Here is a 13851-nt window from a genome sequence, read left to right on the forward strand (position 1 = left end):
TAGGACTACCTTTGGAGAAAAGGCCAGTGGCACACAGCCCTTGTCCAACTGTTCTTGACTGCCAGCCCCCAGGGGTTTGCATCCTTGAAGGGCTCCGGGGTGACATAGCTGCTGGGGAGGGAAAGGGGAGCTTTTCAAAGCCTCTGTCACTAGCCGAAGTGGACTCTGTATGAGACACGGCTGCTTTGAGCCAGTGTGCAGTCTGGAAATTTCATAAGACCTGAAAGTGATTGTAACAATGTGAAGGAAAAGGAAATACAAAAATTATTAGAATTTTTTTTAATATGAAAAGATAGTTGTTTCAAAATATATTTACAGATCTTTCTAGTCTACTATAATATATTAGAAGAAATTAAGGTTTTTATATCTTTTACTTGTTTTCTTCTGTTTTATCCAAAAGACCACTGTACATATGGCATGAATAATCACCACCTTTTCATCCTTGTTCTTTCAGGAAGGATTTGGATATTGTAGTGAGGGCCTATAGCTAGGTAAAGGACTGAAACATATAAAGAGACCTTGAAAAGCTAGACTTGGTCTTCTTAAGAAAATTGAAAAGATTAGAGATGGATGTAAACAAAATAATTGTTTTGAAATATGGAAAGTGCTATTATGCAACTACTGTAATGAAAGCAAAGTAAAAGAATAAGCCTGGCCTGTACTAGGCCTCTACGGACACCCCATTCCATTGTGTCAGTCTCCACTTATGGAGGAGAACCTTGAATCACAGAAAGAGGAGTAACTTGCTCCAGATCAAACATTTGGCAGCAGAAGCAGGATTTAGGGCCAGGTCTGATCCCAAAGTTCATATCTTTAACCAGGCTGCATGTCCAGGCCCCTGCTCTCCGACCCAGAGACAGACACTTCCTTCATCATGGTCGCCAAGGCAGAAAGGGAATCCTGGAATCCCGTGCTAAAGGGTAACTCAATGGGAAGAGTTCGAAAACTAGATTCTCTTAAAGGGATACCTTTGTTGGGAGCTCAAATTAGACCTATGTGCAGGACACGGAATTCAGCCTTGAATTTCTCTGTCACCTTGAGCAATCCCTTGACTACACAGGTATTAATTTCAGACTGCAGTTCTGCGCCTGTTTCTGGTTTTTTTGTTTGTTTGTTTGGTTGGGTTTTTTTGCTTTCCTTTTCAGTTGGGCATAATATTAGCTTAGATTTGCTGATAGGAGTGGTTGCTGCCCAGCCAGCCATTCATGCGTTTCACATTCCTCAGTGGTCCAGCACACGGGGCTACCACGAGTCACAAGTTCCAAAGGAGGTCCCTCCTATCCTGTGGGCATCGCCTGGCCATCATCGCTGCCTCCCAGGGAGTAGGGTGTGCAATTACCAATTCCTTCAAATAAGTCACAGAGCCACATAAAAAGTCACAACTCTACCATCAGTCAGTTCATATTGATTGCAATTTAATCACTGCACAGTGAGCCATTTTGTTACTTTAAAAAGCTATGAACATAGAGGCCTTTTGGGAGAACATGTTGTAATACCCATTAATTTGTCTTCAGGGAAGGTTGAAAAAGAATGAGTTTCCCCTAGTTCAGCTCTTCTGAAATTTAAAGCGTAAAGCAACCAAAATATTTATTCAAACACTTGTTTACTCATTTAATCCAACACCCACTGAACCCATTTTCCATGCCCTTTAGGGGTTGACCAGGAATAGAACCACAGAGCGACACACGAGGGTTACCAGAGGGGTGAGACTTTGAGTGCCTGGGAGCTGGGTAAGGGACCTTAGAAGCTCCAGGCCCTGGGCCTGAGTCAGCAGGGAAGGGAAGACAGACGTGAAGTGGGAGCCCAGGAGGAAGAGCTGGAATCCATGGAGATGTCTTCAACCCTCGCTGCACTCCACCTTCCAGGATGTGGCCCCTGGGCAGCACCATTCACCCGGGAGCACCCCAGGCCCAGGGCAGGTTAGGAGACACTAAAGGACGAGGTACAGGGGGGCTCCCCTGCAGTAGGGTGAGCCAGCAGGTCTGTAACAACGTGGCTGCCGCTTCACTTCCGCTTGCAACTCTGACAATTTTCTCATGAAAAACCAGCCCATGTTCATTAATTCTGGAAAGGTGTTCCAGATTAGCTAAATCCACACATCACAAAGCCACCACTTCTGTTCTGTTCGAGAACTGCGTCCACAGCGTCTGAATGGCCTTCCCCTCGTGAAGACCTCTGGTTTTCCCTTTATTTTTATTTTTATTTTTAAAGGTTTTATTGGGGAATTGGGGGAGGGGAGGGGAACTGCGTTGGGGAATCAGGGAAGGGGAACACACAAGTTGCTGTTCTTCAGTCTAGTTGTGGAGGATGTCGCTTCACTGGCCCCTGTTGGTATTATCATTGCGCTCCTCCCGGGTGAGGCAGTCGCTCACTGGCCATTGGACGATCGCTCATGGCAGCTCAGGAAAGCACATGCCAGCTGCTGGCCCGCCCCACTGCTGCCTACACCATTTATGGGCGACTCATGGGAGCCCAGCTCCAGGTGGAGCTGTTGTTCACCATCTTAGCTGTAGAGGGCGCAGCGCCACTGGCCCTCATGTGGGATCCCAACCGGAGCCCTGATGTTCAGAGCTGGCGTCCCAAGCCAACTCTTAATCAACGTGCCACTCGGGCTGGCCCTGTTTTTACCTTTAAAATGACATGAGAGGTTTGGGCAGTCAATAGAACCACAGGAACTTTGGGGATGGCCACAACTGGTCTTAATCCCAGCTCCACTACCGGTGTTTCATCTTGAGAATCACTGAGCTTCTGTTTCCTGAGTGAAAAGAGGACTTGCCTCACAGGGTCGTGGCGGGCGTCCAGATGCAGTGCGTGACTTGCCGGCCCAGGAAAGGCTCCCAGGTCGGCTCCGTCAGCACCCTGAGGGGCTCACCGCCAGTGGGGGAGGAATTCCGCCGCAGCGCGGAATCCGGGCGCAAGCAGCCAAGGGGCACGAAGCACAGGCGGTCAGAGAAGGACCAGGCGTGTGCCCTCGGGTCGGCGTGTGGACACATGAGAGGCTGGGAGGGGAGGCTTGGACGCTGTCCTAAGCGTTTACACCATCTCCCAGGCAGCTGGCATTTAAGCAGGAAGGATAGCGAACCTGCATGTCCGAGCTGGAGGACTGCACCAGTCAGGCGTCCTTGCCTGAGGCACCATGTGGAGAGGTCCAGGCGGCGGATGGACAAATGAGTCTGCAGCTCAAGAAAATCGTGGGCCAGAGCCCCCGATTTGGGGGATCAGTAGGATTTTGGAGCAACTGAAGTCTGAGTGAGGAGGAAGACATCCATTCTTTGCTATAATCCAAGGCTTGGAACACTTTCACCTATTTTCCTGTGTATTTTTACCTGATCTGCACTGTCTTCTACTTGAAGACTTTCTCCTCACCTCCCAGGGGAGGCTCAGGAGGAAACCATGTTCCTCAGCTGCGGCCTCGTCCTCTTGTTCAGTCAGGGGTGAGGGCAGCTGGAGCGCAGGAGCTCCAGCCACACCTCTGCCAGCCCCTATGTCCTTCCTCCCTGATGGACATCAGGCTCTCTCCATGTCGCCACCAGGCCCAGGCATGGCAACACTGATCTTTGTCTGAGCCAATTAGCTATGTCGGCCCAAGCTGGTCATGAAGAAGTTCGGTATCCCCATTACCCCAAAGACCAGGCCAACACACCATTTTAAAAGTGCCGTTGGGACAAAGGGTGGCTGACTGCCCAGCCAGGGCCTCGCTGTTTCCCCAGCCCTGCCCTCTGGAGGTCCCCCTGGGACCTCAGCTGCTGGAGCAGAGACAAGGCCCTAACTGCGGCCTGTTGTTCCTGCTGTGGGGGAAGGGGACTCTGCCATTTCCCCAGCACCGAACATGACATTCACGTGGCTACAGCCTATCTGTGTGAATGAGAGTCTGTGCTGCCCAGGGTGTGGAAGGAAAGAGGGGGGTGTGCCTGAGCCTCCCAGCAGCATCTGGCAGCACCAGGCTGCCCTTCACCTTGACCAGGGACCGCTTCCAAGCAGAGCAGCTTTTTTCAGCTGTCACTTTGTTGTGTCTCTCTGGATCCAGGCGTAGCTCAAGGCCTGAGCAGCCAGGAAACTGGTGCCTAGAGGAGGGGCCAGAGCAAGGAGCGGGTGCAGGCTCTCTCTCTCTCTCTCTCTCTCTCTCTCTCTCTCTCTCTCTCTCTCTCATCACTAGCAGGGAAGGCTCAGGATCTGGCCTGGGCCTCATGGTGCGGAGCCAGGCTCGGGTCTAAGCTGCCTGTGGAAAGACAGTAATGAGTTTGTGGGCCACCTCACTGGGGACAGTCCCCTGGTGTCCCTGCTTCTCCCCATGCTGGATGCTACCGCCTCCATGGGGCTCCTCTCTGGGGCCCCCTCCAGCCCCAGGAGGTAAGTCTGTGCCAGTCAACTCACCACAGAATGGCAGTTGCCCAGGATTCCTCAAGGCTGCTGGCTGTAGAGTTCAGGAACGTATAGAGTACCTGCCCCAATCCACTGTCAGCCCTTCTTTTTCTCCACATTCCAGGTAAAGGGGGACAGGGACAGGAAGGACTGTGACTACTGCCTAGTGAGCCATGCGCTGCCCAAAGCTGGGGGACAGCAGCTAGGTTAGGTGTGACCCCCACCCAGGGGCTGAGGGTCCAAGAGGCTGCGACCATCAGGCAAACCCCAGCCCTGATGAACCAGCCAATACTTGGGCTCCACAGCCTCTGCTCCCAGCCTGCAAGCATCTCCTGTCTCTTCCAAGGAGGAGGCTGACCCACTGCTGTCGGCTCCCAGGTCACTGGGAAGAGGCTCAGATCTCTTCACGGTCAAGAGAAGAGCAAGACACACCTGGTGCACGAGGTGTTCACTCCCATGTCCTGAGATGGATGGATAGGGGGCTCTGTTCCTCTGCTGCCTCCAGCGTGGCACAGGAAAGAAAGCACATTTTGTCCTTAGGGGCATATGTGGTCCTAAGACCCTGTTAGCACACTCCTGCTCAGAGCCTAATCCTCTTTATCATTCAAGACCATGCTATGTACTGTATTATATATATATACTGTCAGCTCAGCTGCTGTAACAAAACACCACGGACTGGGTGGCTTAAACAACAGACATTTACTTTTCACAGAGGCTGGAAGTCCCAGATCAAGGTGCCGGCCAGCTCAGTTCCTGGCGAGGCTCTCTTCCTGGCTTAGCAGATGCCACCTTCTCCCTATGTTCTCATGTGGCCTTCTAATCAGGACCCCACCTTTATGACCTCATTTAACTTTAATTATTTCCATAAGGTCCCATCTCCAGATACATTCATTTCAGGGGTTCAGACTTCAACATATGAATCTTAAGGGACAAAAATATTCAGTCCATAACAGATAATCCCCTGAGTAAGACTCACAAAATCTAGCTCAGAGTACACTCCCCACCTGAAGAGAAGCATTCTGTGTGTCAGAAGAAGGGTAACGAGACAAGAAGTCACAAAAAGTAACCTACCCGAGTTGGAGAGAGGAGATTTTGATGAGACAAACAATTTCTTAGAAGGGCAGAAGGGTTCTTAATATTATTTCTGTCTTGCTGATTTCCCTGTGTATTTCCCGTGGCCACACCCCTCAAAGCCCTCAATCCCACTTCACCTCAGACCACCCCCTACTTGAGATGACCACTCTGGTTTCTATAGATTATCTGTGAAAGCTGAGCCCTTAAATGCAACCATCTCCCCCCTTCCCTCTCTACACACACACACAGTTGCTTCTCCTCCAGGCTGGGGGAAGGACATCCTGACATTTCCAAGATTAATGCACCTGAAACGACTTTCCTTTATCTCTTCCTTAAATAGCTTGTTCCCCAGTGTACCGAAGTCCACCATCTTCATTCAGTTGCTCTTTCTCCATCATCTTCTTTCCTGTTTTGCCATCCAAACTGGATGGGGCGCCCAACTAAAAAAAATCCATCATTTGACCATCTTATTCTTTCTAGACACAGCTTTTCTTCTCTAATCGTTTACAGCCTCTGCGTGTGTATACTCTAACTCATCTTAAAGCAATCTTTTCTCTTGGCTTAGGATGCGCAAATCATAGGACTGGAAGAGACCTGGGTCAGGACCTTTTCAGTAGCAAGCGACAGAAACACATTTCTAATTAGCTTAAGAAAAAGGATGTTCACATAACTGGGAACTCCGAAGGGTAAAACCAGCTTCAGGGATGGCTGGATCCAGGAACTCAAACCATGTCATCAGGGCTCTCTGTTTCTCCACTGCCCTCTGTGCGTGGTTTCATTCTGGACACGATGTGTCCATCTGGTGAGAAAGTGGCCACTGGTGTTCCCAAACCATAATCCCTCCCACTTCCCTCCTACCTCCCCCTCCCCCAGGACACCCCAGCAAAGCTGGCTGCTGTTCAGTTCCTGCTCAGGGCCTTTCCCCCACACTGTTATTTCTGCCCGGAACTATCTTCCCAAAATTCTTTGTATGGCTGCCTCTCATTCTTATCCTTCATGCATCAGCTTAAATATCCACTCCTGCTCCTGGCCTCCCACTACGTTACAGGCTACCTCCCAAACCAGGTCATAAACCTCCAGAGACAGGGCAATGTCTGTTTTCTTCATGAACACATCCCCAGGGTTTAGCTCAGTGTCTGCACCATGGTAAATGCCCAATGGACTTTTTTGAATGAACGAGTGATTCATTCTTTATGAATCATAATTTCACTTGCATCTTTCCCTGATCCCTCCCCTGGGCACTGCTGCTGGCAAATCCTGCTGACTCCTGCCACTCGGGCCCTCTTTCTGTTCAACTGGATCACAGTCTTCTGTCGCCTCCTTCGTCTCATTCCCCGCCAATGTCACCGTTGCTCAGACCCTCATCACTTCTCATTTTGAACCAACCAACAGCCACCCAGTTCCCCCTCTTGTTGTCTCACCACACTCATGAGTTTCCCACACTGATGCTGGAGTGATCGTTTAAGGGCACATATACGATTGTCACTCCTCTGCCTGAAACCCTCTGTGCCTCCCTATTGCACCTCAGAATTGTTCTCAAGGTGCTTCCTGATTTCAACCTCCTAGTCCTTGCAGCTGATGCTACAACTATATGCAGTTCCCCAGCAGGCCACATTCTTGTTCCATGCCCATCCACGCCCCATGCACCCCCAACTTCAAATCCCATAGAATCCAACAATGTTCAAATTCCAGTTTCACTTATAAGCTGCACCTGCAGCAATTTCTGGGACATGCAGCCATCTGGTGGCTAAAACAAATAACAGTCTTGACTGTATTCTTCCCACCAGCCTCTTTCTGTCAATGGTATCCATGACTTGGGTGGGACAGAAGTAACACACTGATCAGATGGCTGAGTGACACGAGTCTGGGGAGGATGGAAGCCTAATTAGTGGGCATAATGAAACTAACAAGGAGTGTGACACGCTGCAGTACTGGGCTAAGCCTGCCATGGCTACATTTATAAGGATAAATGTGGCATTTTACAGTCAAGTCCAAAAACCAAACTCCAACTCTGCAAGTAAGAGACACAGGTGCTCAAGGGTTTCTAGTAACCCTGATGGCCCAAGTCTGGCAGCATCACCTCTTGCCTGGATTCTTGTGGTACCTTCCTGTCTGGAGACCTGGCCACTGGCCTCTCCCTATGCCAGTCCTTCCTCCACTTAGCCTGCAATCATCTCCTGGGTAAAATGGGCAGGACCTCCTGGGAGGGCGGTCAAGTGGACATGCACACACAGCTTTGAAGAGATGTGAGGTTGGAAACAGCTGTCAGCGCTTTTGTGGTCCTTGAGCTCATGGGAGAGGATGGGGTCCCTGGAGAGAAAAGAAGTGAAGCAAGAGGCATGAGGGCACAGGGGTGACCCCTGGGAGGACAGGGGGAGATAAGAAACATGGGAAGTGTTACGGAAGCCAAAGAAGGTGTTTCAAAAATGCAGGATGGTACAAGGCACTAAAGACTGCAGGGACAAGCAGGATTTGACCATTAGGATTTGGGGGCACCTTCCCACAGGGAAAGTGGGGCAGAAAGGTAGGAGTGGTTTCTGGAATAAACGAAAGATGAGATGTTGAGAAAGCTAGCACAGGCTTAAGGCAATGAAGGGTAAAAGTGAAGTCTTTGTTTTCTGAAGGTTGGAGAAATGTATCAGTTAGCAACTGCTGCATAACAAGTCCCCCCAAACGCAGTAAGTTAAATGAAACCAGATATGTTTTTTGGCAGGTCTGTGTGTTGGCTGGGGATCACCTAATCTAGGCAGGGCTGGCTGAGATGGCTCTGCTCTTCGTGTCTAGTGATGGCAGAAATGCAATAGCAAGTGGGGACACTCACGGCTTCCTGGGCCTAATATCAGAACTGTCATAGTGACATTTTCACTTCATTCTATTGAATCCCTCATCACAGGTGGAGAAATATACCCTACCTGTTGATAGAAGGAACCTACAAAGCTATATGGTGAAGGGTGAAAAATTGGGGCTATTGGTTCTTTCTACCTGTGGGAGACAAGCAGAGTTGGAGATGGAAAGAAAGGAGACATCAGAGAGGAAGAGACTGGACAAAAATTAGTGCATATACTGTGAAAATTGTGACAAGCACTGAATTTGGAGAATGAGACTCATGGGTGGCTCTGCCAATGACCAGTAGTGTGGCCTTGGGTAGGTCACTGAACCTGAGACTCCATTTCATTTTCTGTAAAGTGGGAATGACCATCCCTACCTACAGCATGTTGCGAAAATTACATGAAGTAATATAAAAAGCATTTTACCATAAAATGCAACCCTATGAAAATGACACAGTAAGTTTCCAAGAGAGGTGGGAGACTGTCACGGGCCGGCAGGAGCACAATGGCTCATTCAAGTACTGAAGGGCATTCATGTGGAAGCGGATGAGACACAAAGAGGCCTGTGTTACAGACCAAGGACCAACGATGGAAATGAGGGGGTGTTGGTGGGGGTGGGGCTACACCATAAAAATAACATTTGAGTCAAGAGTAGAGTTCGCTTGGCTTTAGGAGGTGGTGATTGCTTCATCGCCGGGGCTGTAAGCGCAGAGTCCAGCTGACCTGTTATCTTTAGAGGACACTTGAAGGAGAGATGCAGCCATTCATGAGTGGTTGGATTGATCAGCAGTTCTCAGCCAAGAGCAGTCCCCCGCCCACACCCTCCCCACAGATACGTTTTGTTGTTGTTCAAATAGGCACGATTCCAGTGGTTTTGGTAGGTGTGGGCCAGGGGTACTAAACCTCTGACAATGCTCCATACAGTCCAATGGGTAATGATCACATTCAAATTAGGGCTATAGTACCCTTGTTTATGATTTCACAGTTCCAGCCTTGAGAGTCCAAATAAATGCATGTCCCATTTTTAGCAAATGTAAGCCAGCAAGCCTCTTCACCCCCATTTTGCCACAATGCCTTAACTAAAAAAGTATTTGACTTCAGAAGAATCTTATCTAGATGTGACTAAACAAGCACAGTCACCACAGCAAAACATAATCCATTTCCAGAGTAAAATTATACTCAAAGTTTTATAAAACAGTCATAAATACAACAACTGTGTAAAGAGCTATGAAAAGGTTGTCAGGTACAGTAATCACTGATTATTCTAGCATGTAAAGAGAGCCCACTTTCCTGCTTGGAGACCCCCACATTAAAGTTAACGTGCTACCTGAAATGAATAGTACCCATTTAATGAACTATTATTTTGTTTGCCACTTAGAACACAAAAGGCTCTTTGGAGGTCTGTTTTCTTTAAAAAATTGGCTAGGCAATTTCAGCTAGTACAGTGTTTTCCATCACCATTCATATTTTCTTTCTTGATTTCTTTCTTTCTCAGTTACAGTTGACATTCAATATTATTTTATATTATGAACAGCATAGTGGTTAGACATTTATATAATTTATGAAGTGATCCCCCTGATTAGTCTAGTACCCGCCTGGCACTATACATAGTTGCTGCAACATTATTGGTATATTTTGTATGCTGTACTTCACATCCCCATGACTGTTTTGTAACTACCAATTTGTATTTCTTAATCCCTTCACTTTTTTCACCCTGTCCCCCAACCCCGCTTCCCTCTGGCAACCATCAGTTTGTTCTCTGTATCTACGAGTCTGTTTCTGGGTTTTTTTTTGTTTATTCTGTTCTTTAGATTCCACATATAAGTGACATCATATAGTATTTGTCTTTCTCTGTCTGACTTATTTCACTCAGTATAATACCCTCTAGGTCCATCCATGTTGTCACATATGGTAAGATTTCATTCTTTCTGTGGCCAAGAATATTCACATTTTCTTGATTTGGAGCCTGGATCAAAGTAGTAGATTTAGTAAATATTTGCTGTTGATGATGATGGTGTTTCTCTCATTGAGGCATTTTTAAAAGAAAGGGCTGATCTGCATTCTTCGGTCCCTGTTTTCTCCCCATTAGCTCATTCAGAACCCACGTCATTCAGAGTCGGGGGGAGTGCAGAGAACCTGCACTTCTGCTTTCCTGCAGGTAACCAGCCATTACCAGGCCATGAGCAATGACTTCTTAACAGGAGTTCTCAGAAAGCACAGTCTGCTGAGGCCCTGATGGCCTCTGAATCCTCAGGGGTCAGGTTGGCAGGAAGAACTGAGAGGTGTATTTGTCACTTTGGCAGCAATCCTGGCCAAGAAAGGTGCAGCCTCCCTGCTCCATATTCATTTTAAAATGATGCCTTCCACCCATCAATTAGGGTTTGGACATTATTATAGTAGTTATAATCATGGCTGTCCCCAGCATGCTTAAGATAAATTTTTAAACGATTTTTCAGAAACACACACTCATGCAGCAAAACAAACTGAATGTCATCCAAACACTTCTCTCAGTTTTCTCAACTAAAATTTGGGTTAGTAGATTTGAACTACTATAACTTCTTAAGAAACATCATCAAAGCTTCTATTTCAAGGTACTTGGCCTATTATTGCTATAAGCATTAGGGAGGTGAAAAGTTCCATTAGAAGTACTGGTCTCGGGTAAAGAGCTCTGCCCAGGGGCCAGGACATGTGGCCCGACTCTCAACAGGCATTAACTTCTGTGATCTGCTCAGCCTGTGGCAGTCTGTTACTTTGATGGCCCCCCATGAATGACACCTCCTGGTTTTCATGCACAGTGCTGACCCCTCTCATGCAGACTCTGGGCCTGGTCACATGACTGGCATTGGCCAGTGAGATCTCAGCAAGCCTGATGCGAGGGGAGTCTGGATGGACACATGAGCAATGAGCTTGTCCTCCTGGAGCACTGCCTTTCAGAGCCCTGAGCCACCAAGTAGAGGCCTGACTCCAGAGGCCCTGCTGGAGGGATCATGTGGACAGGTGCTTGGCCAGCCCCAGCTGTGTCAGCCATACACGCTGAGGCACCAGAAATGTGAATGGAGCCTCTTGGCTGTTCCAGCCTCAGCTGTCCCAGCACCCAGCTGAGCCCTGCTCACAGCTGACCCACGAGTTGCATGCGGCCTCGAGTGACCTCAGCCAGTGCCACCGGGAGCAGAGCTGCCCTGCCGAGTCTGCCCAAAATCCTGGCCCATAGAAAACGTTTCCTTTTTTTGTAAAAGAAAACACTTCTTTCCACCCAATACCCCAACCTGCACATGTCGGCATCAAAATGAAGCAGGAATAGCAAAATTCCTGGTCAGCAGGCACACTTGTATCTGAGAGTATAACTATTTGCACTTTCAACATCATTGTTCTTCTGTGCTTCCAGATGGTTTCCTAAATATTTCCTACTAAAGCATGTAGGATTTTTCAAACATGTAAACCAATTCAACTTTCTGGATCCACTAAGTACAGCCAATGGTGCCTCATAATTCTACCAGGAATCTGTAGGAAGTGGATGGGGGCAGGGTTTCCTCTGGGTTTGGGCACCATGAGGAGTGCCCAACACACAGGAGGCACTCAGAAATAGTTGTTAATGAGTTGTGAGAACAGCCACTGGTTATCGTCACAGATGAAACAAAGTTGGTCAGGACTCATGGCATGCTATACAGGGGCTCTTTGCTCATAAGTTTAAATTTCTTGAGATTTAACATCATGCACTGACAGTACCTTCGAATCGTCTGGCTTAACTCGCCTTTTTTAAACCCTAGGAATGGGCACATCAGACTGCACAAGATGCTTCAAGATGTTCAACACCACCCCCCACCACCACCAGGTCTGCTCGCCAGGAAGGGCCAGTTCTGTGTTTTTCGGCAAACAGGTTCCTTTCTGCACCTGTGCCCCTGTGCTGTATACTAGGCCGAGCATCTTTCGGTGTGGGCATCAGCATGGGGATGAAACAAGGCTTTTCCCTTGCTCTCCTTGGCCTGGACCCTAATTTCTGAAGGTAGAGAGTCGTGGAAACACAGCTGCCTTCACATCTAAAGTGGCTGGGAAAGTACAAATATGTGTGAGGAGAGATATTCCAGGCAAGTCCGGGCTTATGTCCTCTTGGAAAGACTGATGCTTTCCGTAACAAATTGCTCTATGCTACACTCACCAAGGAGCTTTTGGTAGGTGGGTTTAGAAACAAACATTCAGGAAAATTAGGAACAATGCTTACGTACCTGCGTGTCACTAAAGATAAAGTTCATGTTTATAAATTGGAGTGTTGGTACCATTTATTGACCCAGAAATAAAGCTGAAGAGATTTGGCAGACAAAGGCAAGGGGGAGAGGTTTGCAGGAAGAGTTACTTGCTGGGTTATAGTCATTCTTACAGAAATGAAAGCTGTGACTTTAAGTGGTAAATTAAAATTAAAACTCTGCTACATAATGGTAGGTGTGTACACTCACTAGTCTTTCACTAATGAGTTCTTTCTACTATCACATAGGAAACAGTTTTGATGGCTCCATTGTAAAAACAGATGCAGACAATAGTTCTTCACTACTTCTCTATTGTATCGAGTCATTACAAATCACTAAAATTCTGTAAGTTTGATTGTTGCATACTGAAACTACACTTTAATGCAACCTAAAAGATTTAAAAAATACGGTAGCAGTTCCTCGCCGACGATATTTTCCTTTTCATATTTTGAGTTATTGTCAAGGATATTCATAAACTAAATGATTAAGCTTCCTGGGGAGTTCAGTGGGTAATACCCAAGGTAAGTGGTTGGGAGGTGCCAGGTGAGCCAGGCAAGCTTACGGTTAATAACCTGGGTCTAAGTTAAACTTGAACCTGAAGCCACTTAGTGGCCCAATTCAAGAAGAGATGGGAGTTAGACACTAGAACCAAAATACATAGTAAGCCTGGTAAAGCCTTTTAAAATACACAATCAGAAATAACAAATGGAAAAACATCCAAATGCCATAGTGATGTCAAACAAGATTTAACTCTTTCTCCCTAAAGATTGTTTTTCAGAAAGTCTGCATTTTTCAGGTATTCCTCATGTCCATCAAATCTTAAAAATCTTCTTTGGCAAAAGAACACATGCTCCTCTGACACACCTTTGGGGCTTATCCCCAAGGAAAAGGTGCATAATGACATTGTAGGATGGCTATTTGTACTAAATATATTAGAAAAATGTTTTATATGCAATGGGAAAGTAATTTGATGCTTAAGACAAAACATTACAGAAAATACAAAAATGGATGGCCAGCCGAGTGGTGCGATGGTTAAGAACTGGCTTGGGATGCCACAGGGCCCCGGTTCGGATCCCACATATGAGGGCCAGTGACACTACCCTCCACAGCTAAGATGCTGAACAACAGCTCAACCTGGAGCTGGGCTGCCCAGAGTCGCCGGCGATGGCATAGGCTGCAGTGAAGCTGCAGTGGGTTGCCATGGGCTACCGTATGTAGCCAGCAGCCAGCATGAGTGGCCAGCAGCCGCAGTGAGCGGCCGTCCAGAATCCGGCGACTGATCTGCCTCGCCCGGGAAGAGCGCAATGATGGTGCCAACTTGGGCCAGTGAAGCAATGTCCTCCACA

The sequence above is a fragment of the Hipposideros armiger genome, unplaced genomic scaffold, assembly GCF_001890085.2.
Source record: "Hipposideros armiger isolate ML-2016 unplaced genomic scaffold, ASM189008v1 scaffold_148, whole genome shotgun sequence".
NCBI classification, from domain to species: domain Eukaryota; kingdom Metazoa; phylum Chordata; class Mammalia; order Chiroptera; family Hipposideridae; genus Hipposideros; species Hipposideros armiger.